The sequence below is a fragment of the Pelodiscus sinensis genome, chromosome 13, assembly GCF_049634645.1.
Source record: "Pelodiscus sinensis isolate JC-2024 chromosome 13, ASM4963464v1, whole genome shotgun sequence".
In the NCBI taxonomy this organism is placed as follows: Eukaryota; Metazoa; Chordata; order Testudines; family Trionychidae; genus Pelodiscus; species Pelodiscus sinensis.
In genome coordinates this window covers 4,223,568-4,238,134 of record NC_134723.1, presented here as the reverse complement: position 1 = coordinate 4,238,134, position 14,567 = coordinate 4,223,568, and the positions used below count along the sequence as shown (strand labels likewise).

Below are 14,567 nucleotides of genomic sequence, written 5' to 3'. Positions count from 1 at the left end.
TCCCTTTAGGGGGTTGGTTTCCTAGGTGCTGACCCCTTATAGCTGAGTCCTCTCAGAGCTGATCTGGTTCAGAGTCTGTCTTGCTGGCTGGGGGAGATCAGAGCTTTTGGCCCAGCCAGACAGGGTGGTGGGGAGCCCCAGACAGCAGGAAGGTGGGCATCAGTGGCTTGATCAGCACACCATGGGACAATCCCAAGGAGATTTCTATGAGCTAACCTGTCACACACTTTGTTATGTACTTATATATGTGTGGCTGGAGAGCACAGGTCAAAACATATAAAGATGATAAAACCAAACAGCACTGGGTCTGTCTCCAGCCTAGCACTGCATGTATCCATTATTGGCTGGCTCATCCCTGCATGAGCTTCCCCATCACAAGCACTTCTTGTGCGATGTTCCCGGATCCTGCCGTCACACTTGGCTCCTATACAACATCCTGGGTGCCACAGAAGAGTGGCTCAACCTCTCCAGACGACGATACCCTCTTTTCATAGAATTATAGGGCTGGAAGAGATTTCAGGAGTCATCGAGTCCAGCCCCCTGCCCAAGGCAGGACCAACCCAATCATCTCAGCCAGGGCTTTGTCAAGCTGGGACTTAAAAACCTCTAGGGATGGAGATTCCACCACCTCCCCAGGTAACCCATCCCAGTGCTTCAGCACCCTTTCAGGGAAATAATTTTTCCTAATATTTAACCTAGACCTCCCCCACTGTAACTTGAGACCATTGCTCCTCGTTCTGCCATCTGTCCTCACTGAGAACAGCCTCTCTCCATCCTCTTTGGAACCTCCCTTCAGATCCCCCCTCACTCTTCTCTTCTGCAGACTAAACAAGCCCAAATCTCTCAGCCTCTCCCCATAGGTCATGTGCCCCAGCCCCCACTTTTCAGGAGTCTGATTTGTCTTGCACATCCCTAAACTGCACCTCATTTAAATAACTACTGGCTTCCGAAATCTGGCACAGAAATACCGAAGTGTCACAACACACTAGTACTGAAATATGGCTTGCTTTCTCGTTTTTACCACATAATCGTGAAATAAGTTGATTGGGATATAAATATTGTACTTGCATTTCCGTGTACAGTATATAAAGCAGTACAAATAAGTTGTTGTGTGTATGAATTTTACTTTGTACCCACGTTGCCAGTGCTTTTTATGTAGCCTGTTGTAAAACGAGGCAAATGGCTAGAGGAGTTGATGTACCCTCTGGAAGACTTTCACGTACCCTGGTTGAGAATCACTGCTGTGGAATACACAACATAAGGAAGGAAGGTGTGTGCCCCAAACCTCTCTGTGTGTCTATTCAGCCACCGTATTCATAAAGTCCTGCCCAGCCGTCGCTCTGCCAGGCAGAAAGGCAGCACAATGTTGTTAAAGCAGCATTTTTCCTGATTACTCATTTAGAAGGGTGACAACGAGCATAAACACCAGTGAGGCTGATGGGGGAGAGGGTATTTGACACAGCTGCCCTTACCACGCTGCCACAGTGCAGGAATCAAGCAGAGAAACAGGCCTTGTCCTTGCAGTCTATGTTAATCTTGCGCAGCTCTCCGAGCTGACGCTCCTAATACAGAGCCTCTCGTGGACACGGCAGACTAGCCGCTGACGCAGTCAGGGAAGGGAATCGGAGAAGCAGGACAAATTGATCCATTGGTTCCGTACCGCAGCGGTCAAGGTGAACGCACTCCGAGAGCTAGGTCGGAAAAACATGTTGATCTGCAGAACCTGGCCTAACATAGGAACAACCTGGCTATGAGGAAATTGATTCCCACGAGGCTTGGCTGGGGTGGAACGTGCCCTCACGTGGGGCTGAGTAAGGAATCCCCATAGGCAGGAGGAAGGCCCATTGAAACAGAGTTGTGCCCCGCAAGGACCAGGGGCTGGGACCAGCCAGCCCAGTACCATTGTCAGACCCTACCACGAAGGGGCCAGGCGATCGCTACGAGGACTGAGCACACTCAGGTGGAACGCGAGCGCTGCAGGCGCTGAAGCGGGGGATTACAGGGAAGGCCGCAGTGCCGTCCGAGATACCCCGCTCCAGGAGACAGACCCAACCTAGCTCGGACGGAGCCAGCGTGCTAACACCAGAGCATAGTCACCGTGGCATGAGCAGAAGGCTGCTAACGCCTCCCATGGCTAAATTCGAGTGCAGCTGGCCTCAGGCTGGAAATCACACCGGCAGCTCTGGAAGAGGAGAAGAAAGGCTTCTCCAAGCTGTGGCCAGCAGAACTGCCCGGTTCCGACGCTTTCCCAAGTTTTGTGTTGGAGCCGCTAACGTGCTCTGGGGCCTGGGCCTGAAAGGGATTATGGGTGTGTCTACACTGGTGCTGGAGGTGGGACCCAGCTGGAGGGGGCATAGCCACATTAGCGAGCTAAACACAGAAGTGTAGCTGTAGCACACCTAGGCTATGTCTACATGGCCGCAGTCTTGCGCCAGAAGTATGCAAATGAGGCTAAGCGTGGAATATCACCAAGCCTCATTTGCATATCTAATGAGCCACCCTTTTTGCCAGAGAGGCTCTTGCGCCAGAAGGAGCTGTCTACACTGCCCCTTCGTGCGCAAGAAAACCCCGCTTGTGCAATGCCGTTATTCGTGAAAATAATCAACGTAACGGCATTGTGCAAGAGGGTGTTTCTTGCGCAAGAAGGAGCAGTATAGACAGCTCCTTCTGGCGCAAGAGCCTCTCCCGCAAAAATGGCGGCTCATTAGATATGCAAATGAAGCTCGGCGATATTCCACACTTAGCCTCATTTGCATACTTCTGGTGCAAGATCACAACGGTGGAGACATAGCCCTAGTGTGGTTACTGAGCAATGCAAGTGGTACTGAGACCACAGCTACAGTTAAGATCAAGAGACCTCTACAGCACAGGCTGGGAGCCAGCTGGCTTTTAGCTCAGAGGGTAGAGGCTCCTATACGCTACTTCAGAGGTCCCCGGTTCAAATCTGCCCGATGGCAGTTACATAGCCACAGCAGGAGGGGACGTGGGAGAGCTAGCCAGTGCCGGTATGATCCCACCCAAGATCACTGGTTCCTGCTTAGGGCTGCCAGCCCCCCATGGCCCACCTCAGGTTTCAGCAGGCCAACTCCATCAGTGCGAGCGTGGCTACGTCTCCGCCAGCAGGAAATTACTTCTCCAGCTCTCATACAGACAACCCCCCAGGAGTGGATCTTAGCCCTTCCTCCATCCTGACATGCCCTGTCCAGGGACACCGATGCGCACGGAGCTGGTGGCCTCAGGCACCGCTTGGCAAGAAAGCAGATCAATGTATCTACCGCCAATCAAGGCAAAGAAGCCGCTCCGGGGAGCTGACATTTGCCAGGTACCTCGCTCCGAGGACAGCAGTCCTGCCAATCCAATCCACAGGCTGGGTGAGAATGGGAAAGATGGATCTTTGCTCCTCCCAGCAAAACAGAATGAAGCAGAAAGACAGAAACGTCCCCAGTGCTGGGGCCAAAGCCAGCGAGGAACCGTCTAGAGAGAGATCAGAGCGGGCCGGATGGGATATTTAATTCAGGAATCTGGAAGTGAAGGAACCTGCACGGTGCAGGCTGTGCCCAGGCTGGTAAAACGAAACTTATCCTCCCTAAGGTCTCTCTCCACCACTGCTACGGAGTGGGGGTTTTTATGGCGCTGAATTAGGAATCTGACTGATATGAATATGTAACAACGCTTGCTTTATTAATAGCATCTGCATTCCCAGCTAGCGCCCTGCTATTGGCAGGGGATCTGAGACATCGTGTGGCCTGAACGCTTAAGAGAGAAAGGAATCCATAAAAGCAGCAGTGGCAGGTCATTTCATTTCTTCTCCAGGCACCAGGGCCAGGGTAACAGAAATGCAATGGTTACTCACAGACAGCACCAGGCCGTCTGCCAATGCTGTAGTCCCAAGCACACCACATAACCAGTGGGAAGCAGATCCACAGTACGGCCCAGAAAGGAACTGGGGACTCACTTCTCCTGGAGGAAGAGCTTTTAAAACAGGTTTCGCCTCCCCAAACTGAAGCCCTGCGAGATAGCAACGTTGGGCGGCCCGGCGCCCATCTGGGCAGCCGGGGGGGGGGGGGGGGGTGAAGTCCCTCTGTGCTTTGTTTGCTTCTTTCCTCCTCCCATCACCAGCGACTTACAGGAAGACGAGACTGCAAAGGAGACTGGGCTGGCCCGGTTTCTTGCGTGCTATTTTAGCTGTAAATTATGCCCCCTTCATAAATTGCCTAGGGAGGTTGTGGCATCTCCATTCCTGGAGATATTTCAGAGCAGGTTGGACAGACACCTGTCAGGGATGGTCTAGCTGGTGCTTGATCCTGCCATGAGGACAGGCGACTAGACTTGACCTCTCGAGGTCCCTTCCAGTTCTAGGGCTCTTTGAGTTTATCAGACACCAGCTTGCCTATGGACTGTCTCACGTCTGTTTATGGTGGCTGAGCAGAACCGCCGGACTGCCCGGCATAAGGGACTCTCGCTGGGTAGCGTTGCGTATAATCTGACTACCACGCCCGGACACTGCTGTGAGAGGAGCATTATAAACACACTCGGACAAATAACACCAGGAGCCCAGAAGAGTAACCTGGTGCCGGACTTGTGAGCACGACTCCTCCTCTCGTGCGAGGCAGGACTCACCAGCATGGCCACTGCACTGCTCCTGAGGGCTGAAGAAACTCACTGGAGCAGAAACCAGCCTTAAAGAACGGGGCCTCCCGTCTGCGCCCCAGTGAACCGGCCTGTGCCATGCAATCTCCAGGCAGGGCTTGAAAGTCTCGCTCGCACTCGGGGGCTTTGGGTAATTTCCCTCTGCTATTCATGGAGAATTCATTAGTCAATGACAGACCTGCTGCACTAGCTGCCATATGGGCAATTTCAGGGAGCAGAAATTTCACAGGCAAGTCCGACTGCAGGGTCTTAAAGGGACAACGGAGCAAAGCTGAACTCCAGGGAGGCCTCCTCTATTCTCTCCCCAAAGCTGCCCATCCCCCTGCATTGGACAGGAGGCCTCACGCCCATCTCCCCTGCTATCACGAAAGGAGGCGAACGTCTCATTCAGACCCTTTGTTTCCTGTACACAGTGGCAGGACAGTGGGAGGTGCAGTTCTGAAGCAGGGATGTGAAGAGTTAACCGGTTAACCTCACCAGGCGATGCTTACTGGTTACAGTTAACCAGCAGGGACCGGAGAGCCCCCGGGCAGTGCGGAGGAAGGGGCGCTCCAGGCCCACCCACGGGGCAGCTCCAACCCACCCCCATTTAAGCAGTGAACGGGTTAAACATAAGGTCTAACTTGTTCATGCATTACACGGGATTTGACATCCCTGCTCTGAAGTGCACCCGGGTCCAGGCAGCGCCTCTCCGCGCACGGCAGGGTGAGGGCCGCGCGGGGCAACGCAGCACCGTTACGGCGCGATGAGGCAATGGAGAGCACGCCCCAGCCGGGGGGACTGCAGCACCAGCCACGAGAGAGCAGTCCAAGCACCAGGCAGCGCCGTCTGAAACGAGGTGCAGCCGCGGATGCAGACCAGCACTCTGCACACACGCTGCTGTGCCGCAAGAGCACATCATAATGCAGGGTGGCACGAGGCCGGGTGTGCTGCAGACACAAGTGTTGCCGGGCGGTGGGGATGGAACACAGTGCAACACGCTGCAGCATACGCGGCACAGGCGGAGTGAAAAGTTTGGTCAAGCAGAACCTTGGCTTGGTTTTTAATCCTCTCCGGAGAGCTCCCTGTTATGGCTGGGCCCCCCGGAGCCAGAGCCTTCCCTGAGAAGGAGGTTTCAGGCGCGGCACGGTTTTCTGAGCAGGCCTGGTGGCACTGCTTAAGGCGGGGGGGGGGGGGGGGGGGGAGAACCTTCGGCCTGGAGGCCAGAGCCAGACCTTGGCTTGCTTGGATCCGGCCCTTGAAGCTCGGGGCTCCCCGCACTTGGCAGCAGGCAGCTGGGCACCCCAAACCTGCTTTCCGACAGCTCCCCACACACTGAACCCCTCAATTCCAACCCCACCACAGAGCCTCAGGGGCTCACTAGTCCCTCGCACCAGTACCCCCGCAACACCTCCCCTCGGGGGCTGCCCTGCAATTGGTGTCACCCAAACAACCGCCCTGCTGGCGCAGTCTGGAGTTGGGATCCCCAGATACCCCCCACGCCCGGATCCACGGCAGACAGTCAGCCTCTTCAGTCAGCGCAACAGCCCGACAGGTAGCCCCGCTCGCAGGGGAGGGTGGAGGACGGGAATGGGGGGGTGGGTACTGCTGGAACAGCCAGTAGTTACTAAACTACCCTGTGCACAGCCACCTCCCCTCCCACCCCAGCTGGCCCATTCCTCTCTGAAGTAGTCTCAGTACAAAAAACCTCTCCTCCCTCCGTCCCCCGATGTCCTCGGCCGGCAGACACACGCGCAGGGTGTAGGTAGCTAGGAAACGGAGGCCTTTCGCTGACGTGTTCAGCTCTGTTAGTGTCCAAGCGTTTGCCGGGTGTGCAAAGCCAGCTGCCATTTTGTGCCCAGAGCTGGTCCGCACACGCGCGGCTGTTTCTCAGGTGGACTTGAACTTGCTTCCTTCAGGCTCTTTTCCTTTGACTACAAGACCACCCTCTTGAGTCCCCACTCAGAGACAGAGGGCCGGCTCAACAGGGCTGATGACCCCGGGCACCAGAGGTGGCTCCCCACTAGGGATGTGAACGGCTGGCCGGTTAACTGGTAAGCTTCACCCTTAACAGGAGAGACTTCCCAGTTACGGTTACCTGGAGGGGGCAGGAGGCGGGGGCCGGTTAACTAATTATACAGGATTTTACATCCCTATTCCCGACCTGCGGCAGCGGGAGAGGAGGAGTTCTGGCTGCAGTGTGCTCTGCGACGCTAAAGCAGAGACAAGCACAATACGGCCCACGGGCCACATCTGGCCCACTAAGCTGCCAGATCCGGCCTCTGCCGGCTCCCTGCCTGCCCTGCTCTCAGCCACTGCTCAGAGCAGCTCTCTGACACTGCAAGGCTGCTGGAAGGGACTTTAAGAGGCTTTGTGCACAGTCCCCGCCCCCAGCACAATCATGCAGCTCCCATTGGCCGGTTTCTAGCCAACGGGAGCTGCCTGTTTGTGGGACAGACAGTGCGGGAAGTACCCCTCCCCGCTCTGGACTCAAAGCATTCAGAATCAGCCACGCGTGGCCCCTGCAGCCAGTGCAGGGGCATGGAAGGCAGGGAGCCTGGCTGAGGAGCCAGCTGAGCTGCTGGCTGGGAACCGCCCAGGAATGCACCTCCCAGCTGGCCAGAGCCTGCCTCTGGCACCCCATCCTCTCCCTCCCCGCAGCCCTCTGGCCCCTCCTGCACCCCTACCCCCTGTAACCCAAACCCTCTGCAACCCTGCCTCTGGCACCCCATCCTCTCCCTCCCCATAGCCCTCTGGCCCCTCCTGCACCCCTACCCCCTGTAACCCAAACCCTCTGCAACCCTGCCTCTGGCACCCCATCCTCTCCCTCCCCATAGCCCTCTGGCCCCTCCTGCACCCCTACCCCCTGTAACCCAAACCCTCTGCAACCCTGCCTCTGGCACCCCATCCTCTCCCTCCCCGCAGCCCTCTGGCCCCTCCTGCACCCCTACCCCCTGTAATCCAAACCCTCTGCAACCCTGCCTCTGGCACCCCATCCTCTCCCTCCCCGCAGCCCTCTGGCCCCTCCTGCACCCCTACCCCCTGTAACCCAAACCCTCTGCAACCCTGCCTCTGGCACCCCATCCTCTCCCTCCCCGCAGCCCTCTGGCCCCTCCTGCACCCCTACCCCCTGTAACCCAAACCCTCTGCAACCCTGCCTCTGGCACCCCATCCTCCCCCTCCCTGCAGCCCTCTGGCCCCTCCTGAACCCCTACCCCCTGTAACCCAAACCCTCTGCAACCCTGCCTCTGGCACCCCATCCTCTCCCTTCCCGCAGCCCTCTGGCCCCTCCTGCACCCCTACCCCCTGTAACCCAAACCCTCTGCAACCCTGCCTCTGGCACCCCATCCTCTCCCTCCCGCAGCCCTCTGGCCCCTCCTGCACCCCATCCCCTGTAACCCAAACCCTCTGCAACCCTGCTTCTGCACCCATAACTCCACCCAGATCCTGCAGCCCCTCCTCCACCCTTCCTCCAGGTCACAAACCCTTCCCAAACCTGGCATCCCCATGCCCTATCCCCCGTCACAACCCAAATACCTGCACCCACTGCTGCCCCAAGTCACAACCCCCTCCTTCACCCAATTCCCCCCCCATCCCAGACCCCCTCCTGCGTGCCAATCCCTTACCCCAGGGTTCTCCAATCTTAAAAGCACGTGATCACTTATTGAATTGAAGTGCAATTCAAGATCCACCTCAGATCCAAATCCCCTGGCCCCGCCTCCTTTGTGCCCCTTCTCTGAGGCCCCGCCCCTGCTCACTCCATCCTCCCTCCCTCCCACATCCTCCCTCACTTTCACCGGGCAGAAGCAGCAGGTTGGGGGCAGGCTCTGGTCTTGGATGGAGGGATGTGGAGTGTGAGAGGGGCTCTGAGTTGAGCCTGGGGCAGGCCGCTGGGGTGCTGGAGGGGTTCTAGGTGCAGGCTCTGGGAGGGTGTTTGGATGCAGGGTGCTCAGGGCTAGGGCGGGGGGTTGGGGTGTAGGAGGCGGTTCACGACTGGGGGAGGGTTTCAGGATGTGGGCTCCAGCTGGGCACTGCTTAGCTCAGGCTGCTCCTGGGTGGGGGTGCAATGGGGCTAAGGCAGGCTCACCCCTTCCCTGGCCCAACACCACTCCCCAAAGCAGCCAGCAAACTCCCTCCCAAGTCTTGCTGTGCCCCTCTCTGCTCTGTGGAGAAAGGATGCAGAGTGAGAGGGAGCACCTTGACATCAGCACCCTCCTCTCCCTCCCCTCCCCTGCCCTGCCCTGCACACCAAGCAGGAGGCTCCCGGGGGTGGGGGAAGGCAGCTGCAAGGCAAAGAGCAGGAGGTGCGCAGTAGAGGGACGGCAGCGAAGTGCTGCCCTTGACAGCCTCTTGGCCAAACCAGTCAGGATCACCTGTCAGAGGCTCCAAGATCGACCAGTAGATCCCGATCGACTGGTTGGTGACCCCAAGCTCCCTTCTGCACCCAACCTCCCTCCCCGACCCCGCACTCCCTCCATTCACATCATGGAAGAGGGCCACCTTTGACCACTTTCCAAATGCTTGGCGTGGCCCCCCACTCAAAATGATTGCCCACGCCTGCTCTGAGGGCACAGGGCTCCCTGGCCTGTCTGCATGCAGAGATCTATCCATATGAAACCAGGCTCCCTGGGCAATCGATAACGCTGTTTAAGTGATAAATCTCGCTATTGACTTGCTGCGGAAGCCAGCTTTTGATTAATTTAAAAGCGAGAGCGAGCAAGAACGCCAAAGAGCTCAGGGCGCTTTTAATGTCATTGGGCATTAATCCACCCCACTGGACTCATGCTGTGACGGGCGGGCGTGGACACGCGCAATGCGGGCTGGAGCAGCTGGTGGAGAGGGCTCCATGCAAAGACCCGCCGGACTCCAACGCCCAGACCTGCCCGTTCCTGGAGTCTGCCAGAGCTCCCACGGTCCTTACTGGGGATGCCAGCATGGACCACGCTGCCTTGCTTCATGCCCCGGAATGCTTCCCGTAAGGAGCCAGGATGAAGAACAAAGAAAGAGGAAGGGAACGGGGCAAGGAAGGAGCTACACTGATCTAAGTCAAGTGAGGATATGGCCCTATAGGGGTGTGAAATCCCAGAAGAATTCTTATTGGCTCAGACTTGAACCCTTGGACTGCAGCTGGAACGGAGGCTCAAGAGCGCGCCAATTCCCCAACTCTTTCTGGTTTCCGCAGTCATTTAGGGCTGGTGAAAACGGCTGGATAACTGACATGCCACGGACACCGAACTCCCCTCCCTGTCCTCAGTACACTTCTCTCCCCACAGGCCGTGCCCCCGCCCGAGAGGCGGCAGCTCTGGGATGAAAGGGGTAGCCAGTCCCCGTCTGCTTCCACATGCTCTACTGAGATGCCGATCACGCTGTTTGGGGACACCGGTCCACTGTCCGACAGACACCGCCACCCCTTTGCATGCATGCTGCCGAAAAGCTGCCGGGGCCTTTTCGCAACCCCTTGCCCCGAACTGGTTTTGAACAGGTGGCCTAGCGGTGTGAAGGATCCCAAACCTTCTCTGCTGCCCATCTTCCAAACCGCACTGCGTTAGTTACACAGGGCTGGGGCAGGAGCAGCTGTAACAGAGGACAGTCGCCCTCACCACAGATAGCAAAGAGGGAGCGGGCGACTGTGCACAGTACAGCCAGAATACAGCTCCCATGTGTAACTGGACTACACCTGGGAAGAGCCTTCCCACAACTCCCAGACCTCTGGAGAAGTAGCCAGTGACTAGGAGCTGCCAGACCTGTCTCAGTCCTATCATGACAGGCTGTGTCACCTTCTAGGAGTAGGTACTTTTCTGCGTCTCCTAGCCGCACTACCAAAAACCGCACCATCGTAGTGGTGCTGATCCTCATGGAGAGGCAGGGCAGTGCTATAATACCCCTATTTTACAGAGGGGGAAACTGAGGCACGGGGCCTCTTCTCTTCCTCCACCGTTCGCCCCAGCCTTGCCAAGTGTGTGGCTCTGTGCCTTGACCCCTTCTGCCTGTCGGGTCTTCAGGGCAGGGCACAAGTCTCGCGGATCGGTGGGAGAGCCGCCTGTATTTATGTCACTGTATCAATGCTTTATGACAACAGCAGCATAACCGCGGTGCGTGCAAGCCGGCGTTAACTACAGCTCACTCCCATGGGGTGGTTGTTGTGAGGCAAGATTAACTAACGCTTGCACTGAAAGCCAGGAGAGATTTACCACTGATTTCAACAGCGACAGCGGCTGGACCCGTGTAGCTCCACGCAAGCAGAGCTCTGCTCTCAGCAGCCAGTGGTGAATGGAAAGCAACCGGGGAAAACGTTCCCTTGCTCCTTATGCATCTTTGATTTGCGACGGAGTCGGGTGTGAATCTCGGAGCAGCCTGGCAGCTACCCACCAAGCACGCTCCCTGCACCCTGCGTGCCCAACAGGGCTTCTGACATCCACCCACAAGGTCTGCTGTAGGTAGTGGCTGAGATCAGGCAGCCCTCCCTACCTGCCTTACCTTTCAGTTTCATCCCGCTCGGAGATCTCCCACACAGGAGACAGGACCCTTTGCTTCTACACCAAAAAAAGACCCAGCCTGGAGCCCGCCTGGCTCGCACATGAAGAAATCCGTCAGCGCCACGGATTTCGGAGTTAGCCCAAAACGTTATCAAAAGCCTCTCTCTCACCCCGCTGGGCCTGTTCCATTGCATTGCTAATTTAGAAGGCGGCACCCTTCTTCCTCAGCCACTTATCTCTGTCACGACCCTGCCACCTGCCAGAGATAATCGCTCCGCCCTCCGCTCCGTGCTGAAGCATAGCAGGTCACAGGCTGGTGGGGCCTTCACCATGTCCCTTCTCACTGTCGCTTTTCCCCTCTTCAGGATAGAACCCTACAAGGGACCTCGAGAAGCCATCAAGTCCAGTCCTCTGCCCTCACGGCAGGATCAAGCACCAGTAAGACCTTCCCGGAGAGATGTCTGTCTAACCTGCTCTTAAATATCTCCAGGGATGGAGATTCCACAAGCCCCCTAGGCAATTTATTCCAATGTTTAAGAAAAACTTCCTAACTGTCAGGATGCTTAATGTCCAACCTAAACCTCCCTTGCAACAATCTAAGCCCATTGCTTCTTATCATCAGAGGCCAAGAACAACACTTTTTCCCCCTCCTCCTTGTAACACCCTTTTAGATACTTGAAAGCTGCTCTCATGTCCCCTCTCAATCTTCTCCTTTCCAAACTAAACAAGCCTAATTATTTCCACCTTCCCTCAAGGGTCCTGTTTTCTAGACCTTTCATCATTTTTGTTGCTGCTCTCTGGATTCTCCAATTTCTCCACGTTTGCTTAAATGTGGTGCCCAGAACTGGGGCACAATCTTCCAGCTGAGGATACACAAGAAGTTGGGCTGAATTGGAGAGCTCCTGGCTGGAAGCTCCCATGGATGGAAAAGAGCCTCATTTATTAGCCTTATTATCACTACTCTTACCAGCTGGGCCCTCGCCGTAGCATTCCCTGTTGCTTCGCCGGGGGCGTGCCCCTGGCATTTGGGTGCGAGTCAGCTCTGCACGACCTCCTTGGACAGCAAGGCGCTTGGGGAACACACAGACAAACACGGGCCTGAAGAAACAGCTGAGCTGGTATCATCTCACTGACGAGTGGGCGCTGCCTGCCTGGTTCTGAAGCTCACAATCGCCTGGGCTGGGTCACAAGCTGTCACCCAGAGCTCTATCATTCTGACGTTTTCTTTTCCACGGGACACCCCAACGTCCTGCAGGATTAGCCCCAAAAGGGCTGCACGTGGAGACCGCCCCGACGGTTCTGCCAGCACCGAACACAGCAGCCCGCTCACTAAAAGCTGGGGGCCGGCCGCCCCAGGGGCCGATCTTTTCCCAGAGATATCGGACTACGCCAGCCTGTAGCAAACCTAGGCCCAGAACCTGCATTGACAGTCTGATGTTCAAAAGCGCCGAGCACCCAACCATGCTCACGCAGGTCCCTAGAGACGCAGCACACTCGGCGCTTGCAAATCAAACCTCAGCACCGGGCTCCGAAGCCCAACCCAGTTCTGTTGGCTCAAATGCGAATAAGGCTTCCGTGATCACAGCCCTCTTCTCCTGCCACGGCTCAGCACCTTTCATTAACCTGCTGGTGCAAATGGGTCAGAATGACAGAGCCTAATTGGGGGTGGGGGTACCCAAAGTAGCAATGCAAATACCACATCAATGAGGGGCCAGAGGGAACTTGCTGCTGCCGAGATTATTTAACTACAAAGGAGGAGGCACCGATCTCCTAATTCCTGTGATTTACACAGGCTTTGGTTTCATTCATTAGATCCGCTGCCTTTTCAGGAGGCAGCAGCAAGCTTGGGAGACCAGTGAGGGAGCCCAAGGCTGAGCAAACAATGCGTTTTCCCTCCCCCTGGAAAAGGGGGCTCTTGTCAAACGGGCAGGAGGCAGAAAGCAACAGGAAACCAACTCTTCCCCCAACCCTGGCGACTCGAACTCCAAACGTGCCACAGAGGCAGCATGCAAACCCCCGGGCGATCCGATTGCAATGCCTCGGGATAGTGCTTACACAAGGTCCTTGCCCCAGCGGAAGGAAGCCGCAATCTCTGCAGTGCAATAAAGAACTTCACCATCAAAGCTCGTACTCCCCGGGCATCAAACCGTCCTGTCTCAAGCGCACTGCCCCCCCCCCCCCCTTGAGAATCAAAGCATTGGTCTTTCCCGTGCTAAAGGAGCTGCCAAGCAAACCTACAGTCCCCTGGGAACCTACACCCGGAAGAAGGTGTTAAGCCATCCCCATAGAAACTGAGCTACCATGGTTGCAGTGCAGCAGGTTTCACAAGATGGTCCCATCATTATAAATTGCCCCCCTCTCCAGTGCACAATGCCAGCCCAGCAGAAGCCAAGGGCCACGGAGCAGAGTATTAAATGCACCAGCACTTTACCCTTGCTGGACAGATGCTCCCTCGCCCACACATTTCTGTTCAAATGTGGGGCGTGCACTTGCAAAGACAAGCAGTGGCCTGTCTGTGGGGCCCACCTGGGTGTGCCAGCTTCCAGAGGGGCAGCAGCTGCAGGAGTTGAATGTGACCCGTTTTCCTGGCGAGGGACGGCAGAGCTGGCTCCTGAAATTCAGCGGCCATGCGTGTGCCTGTGGGGCACCTTTTTGAGGGGCATGTGCGCACATGCTGGGCTGTCAGCGGGCAAGCACAGGGAGAGGTCCCCATCCGCGACGTGTGCATTTCCAAGCTGGTATGGTGAGATCCATGTGCCTGCAACCCCAGTAGGAGCAGCTGGTCTGGGGGTCACTGCCAGAAGAGTGCATATCCCCCTCAGGTGTGGGTTTGGAGGGGGGGCCCTCCGTGGCCCTATGTCCCAGCCAAGGGGTAGACACACAGTAACCTCGGGGCACACATGGCGCCTGCCCCCCAGCCCCCCAGCCAGGCCATGCAGACATGGCTGTGAGTGTGCAGGGTTGGGCCGGGCTTGGAGCGCATGCAGAGCTGTGTATGTGCAGCGAGGGGGGGTCCACACGTTGGGCAGGGGTGCGGGAGGTGCGTGCACGCAGAGAGAGGGGCGTGCGCTCGGGTCGCGGGGAGGGAGAAACTACGGGGGGGGGGCTCCTCTCTTCGCACACGCCAGTCCCCCCCCCCCGCCAGCGCCAGCAGCATTGCGGGGCTGGGGCTGCTCCGGCTGCAGACGGAGCCCGGGGGAGCCGCGCGCTTACCTCGGCTGGCGGCTGCCCGCGCCGTCCTCGCTCTCGGGGCGCCTGCTCCTCCCGCCGCCTTGCGGCCGGGCTCAGCGCCGGGCAGCGGCAGGGCCGGGCAGGGAGCGCGCTGCTGCCCCGGCAAGTTTCGGCTGCGGGCCGGGAGCGACGCGCGCAGGCTCCTGCCGTCCCCAGCTGCGCGCCCCGCGCAGCCCCATGGCTGCGGCGTGTCCGCGCTGCGGCGCGGGGCCGGGCAGCTCGGGGCGGGGG

The 14,567-nt window shown here is 57.5% G+C and overlaps 1 protein-coding gene across 1 annotated transcript in view; it reads right to left on the bottom strand.

Annotated features, from left to right (window-relative positions):
- The window catches only part of FRMPD3 (FERM and PDZ domain containing 3), a 135,782-nt gene extending 121,424 nt beyond the window's left edge, over positions 1-14,358 (bottom strand). The window contains exon 1 of the mRNA XM_075896708.1: positions 14,319-14,358. The gene's annotated coding sequence lies outside the window, so the exon portion shown is untranslated. The remainder of the gene's footprint in view (positions 1-14,318) is intronic.
- Positions 14,359-14,567: the final 209 nt, after the last annotated feature.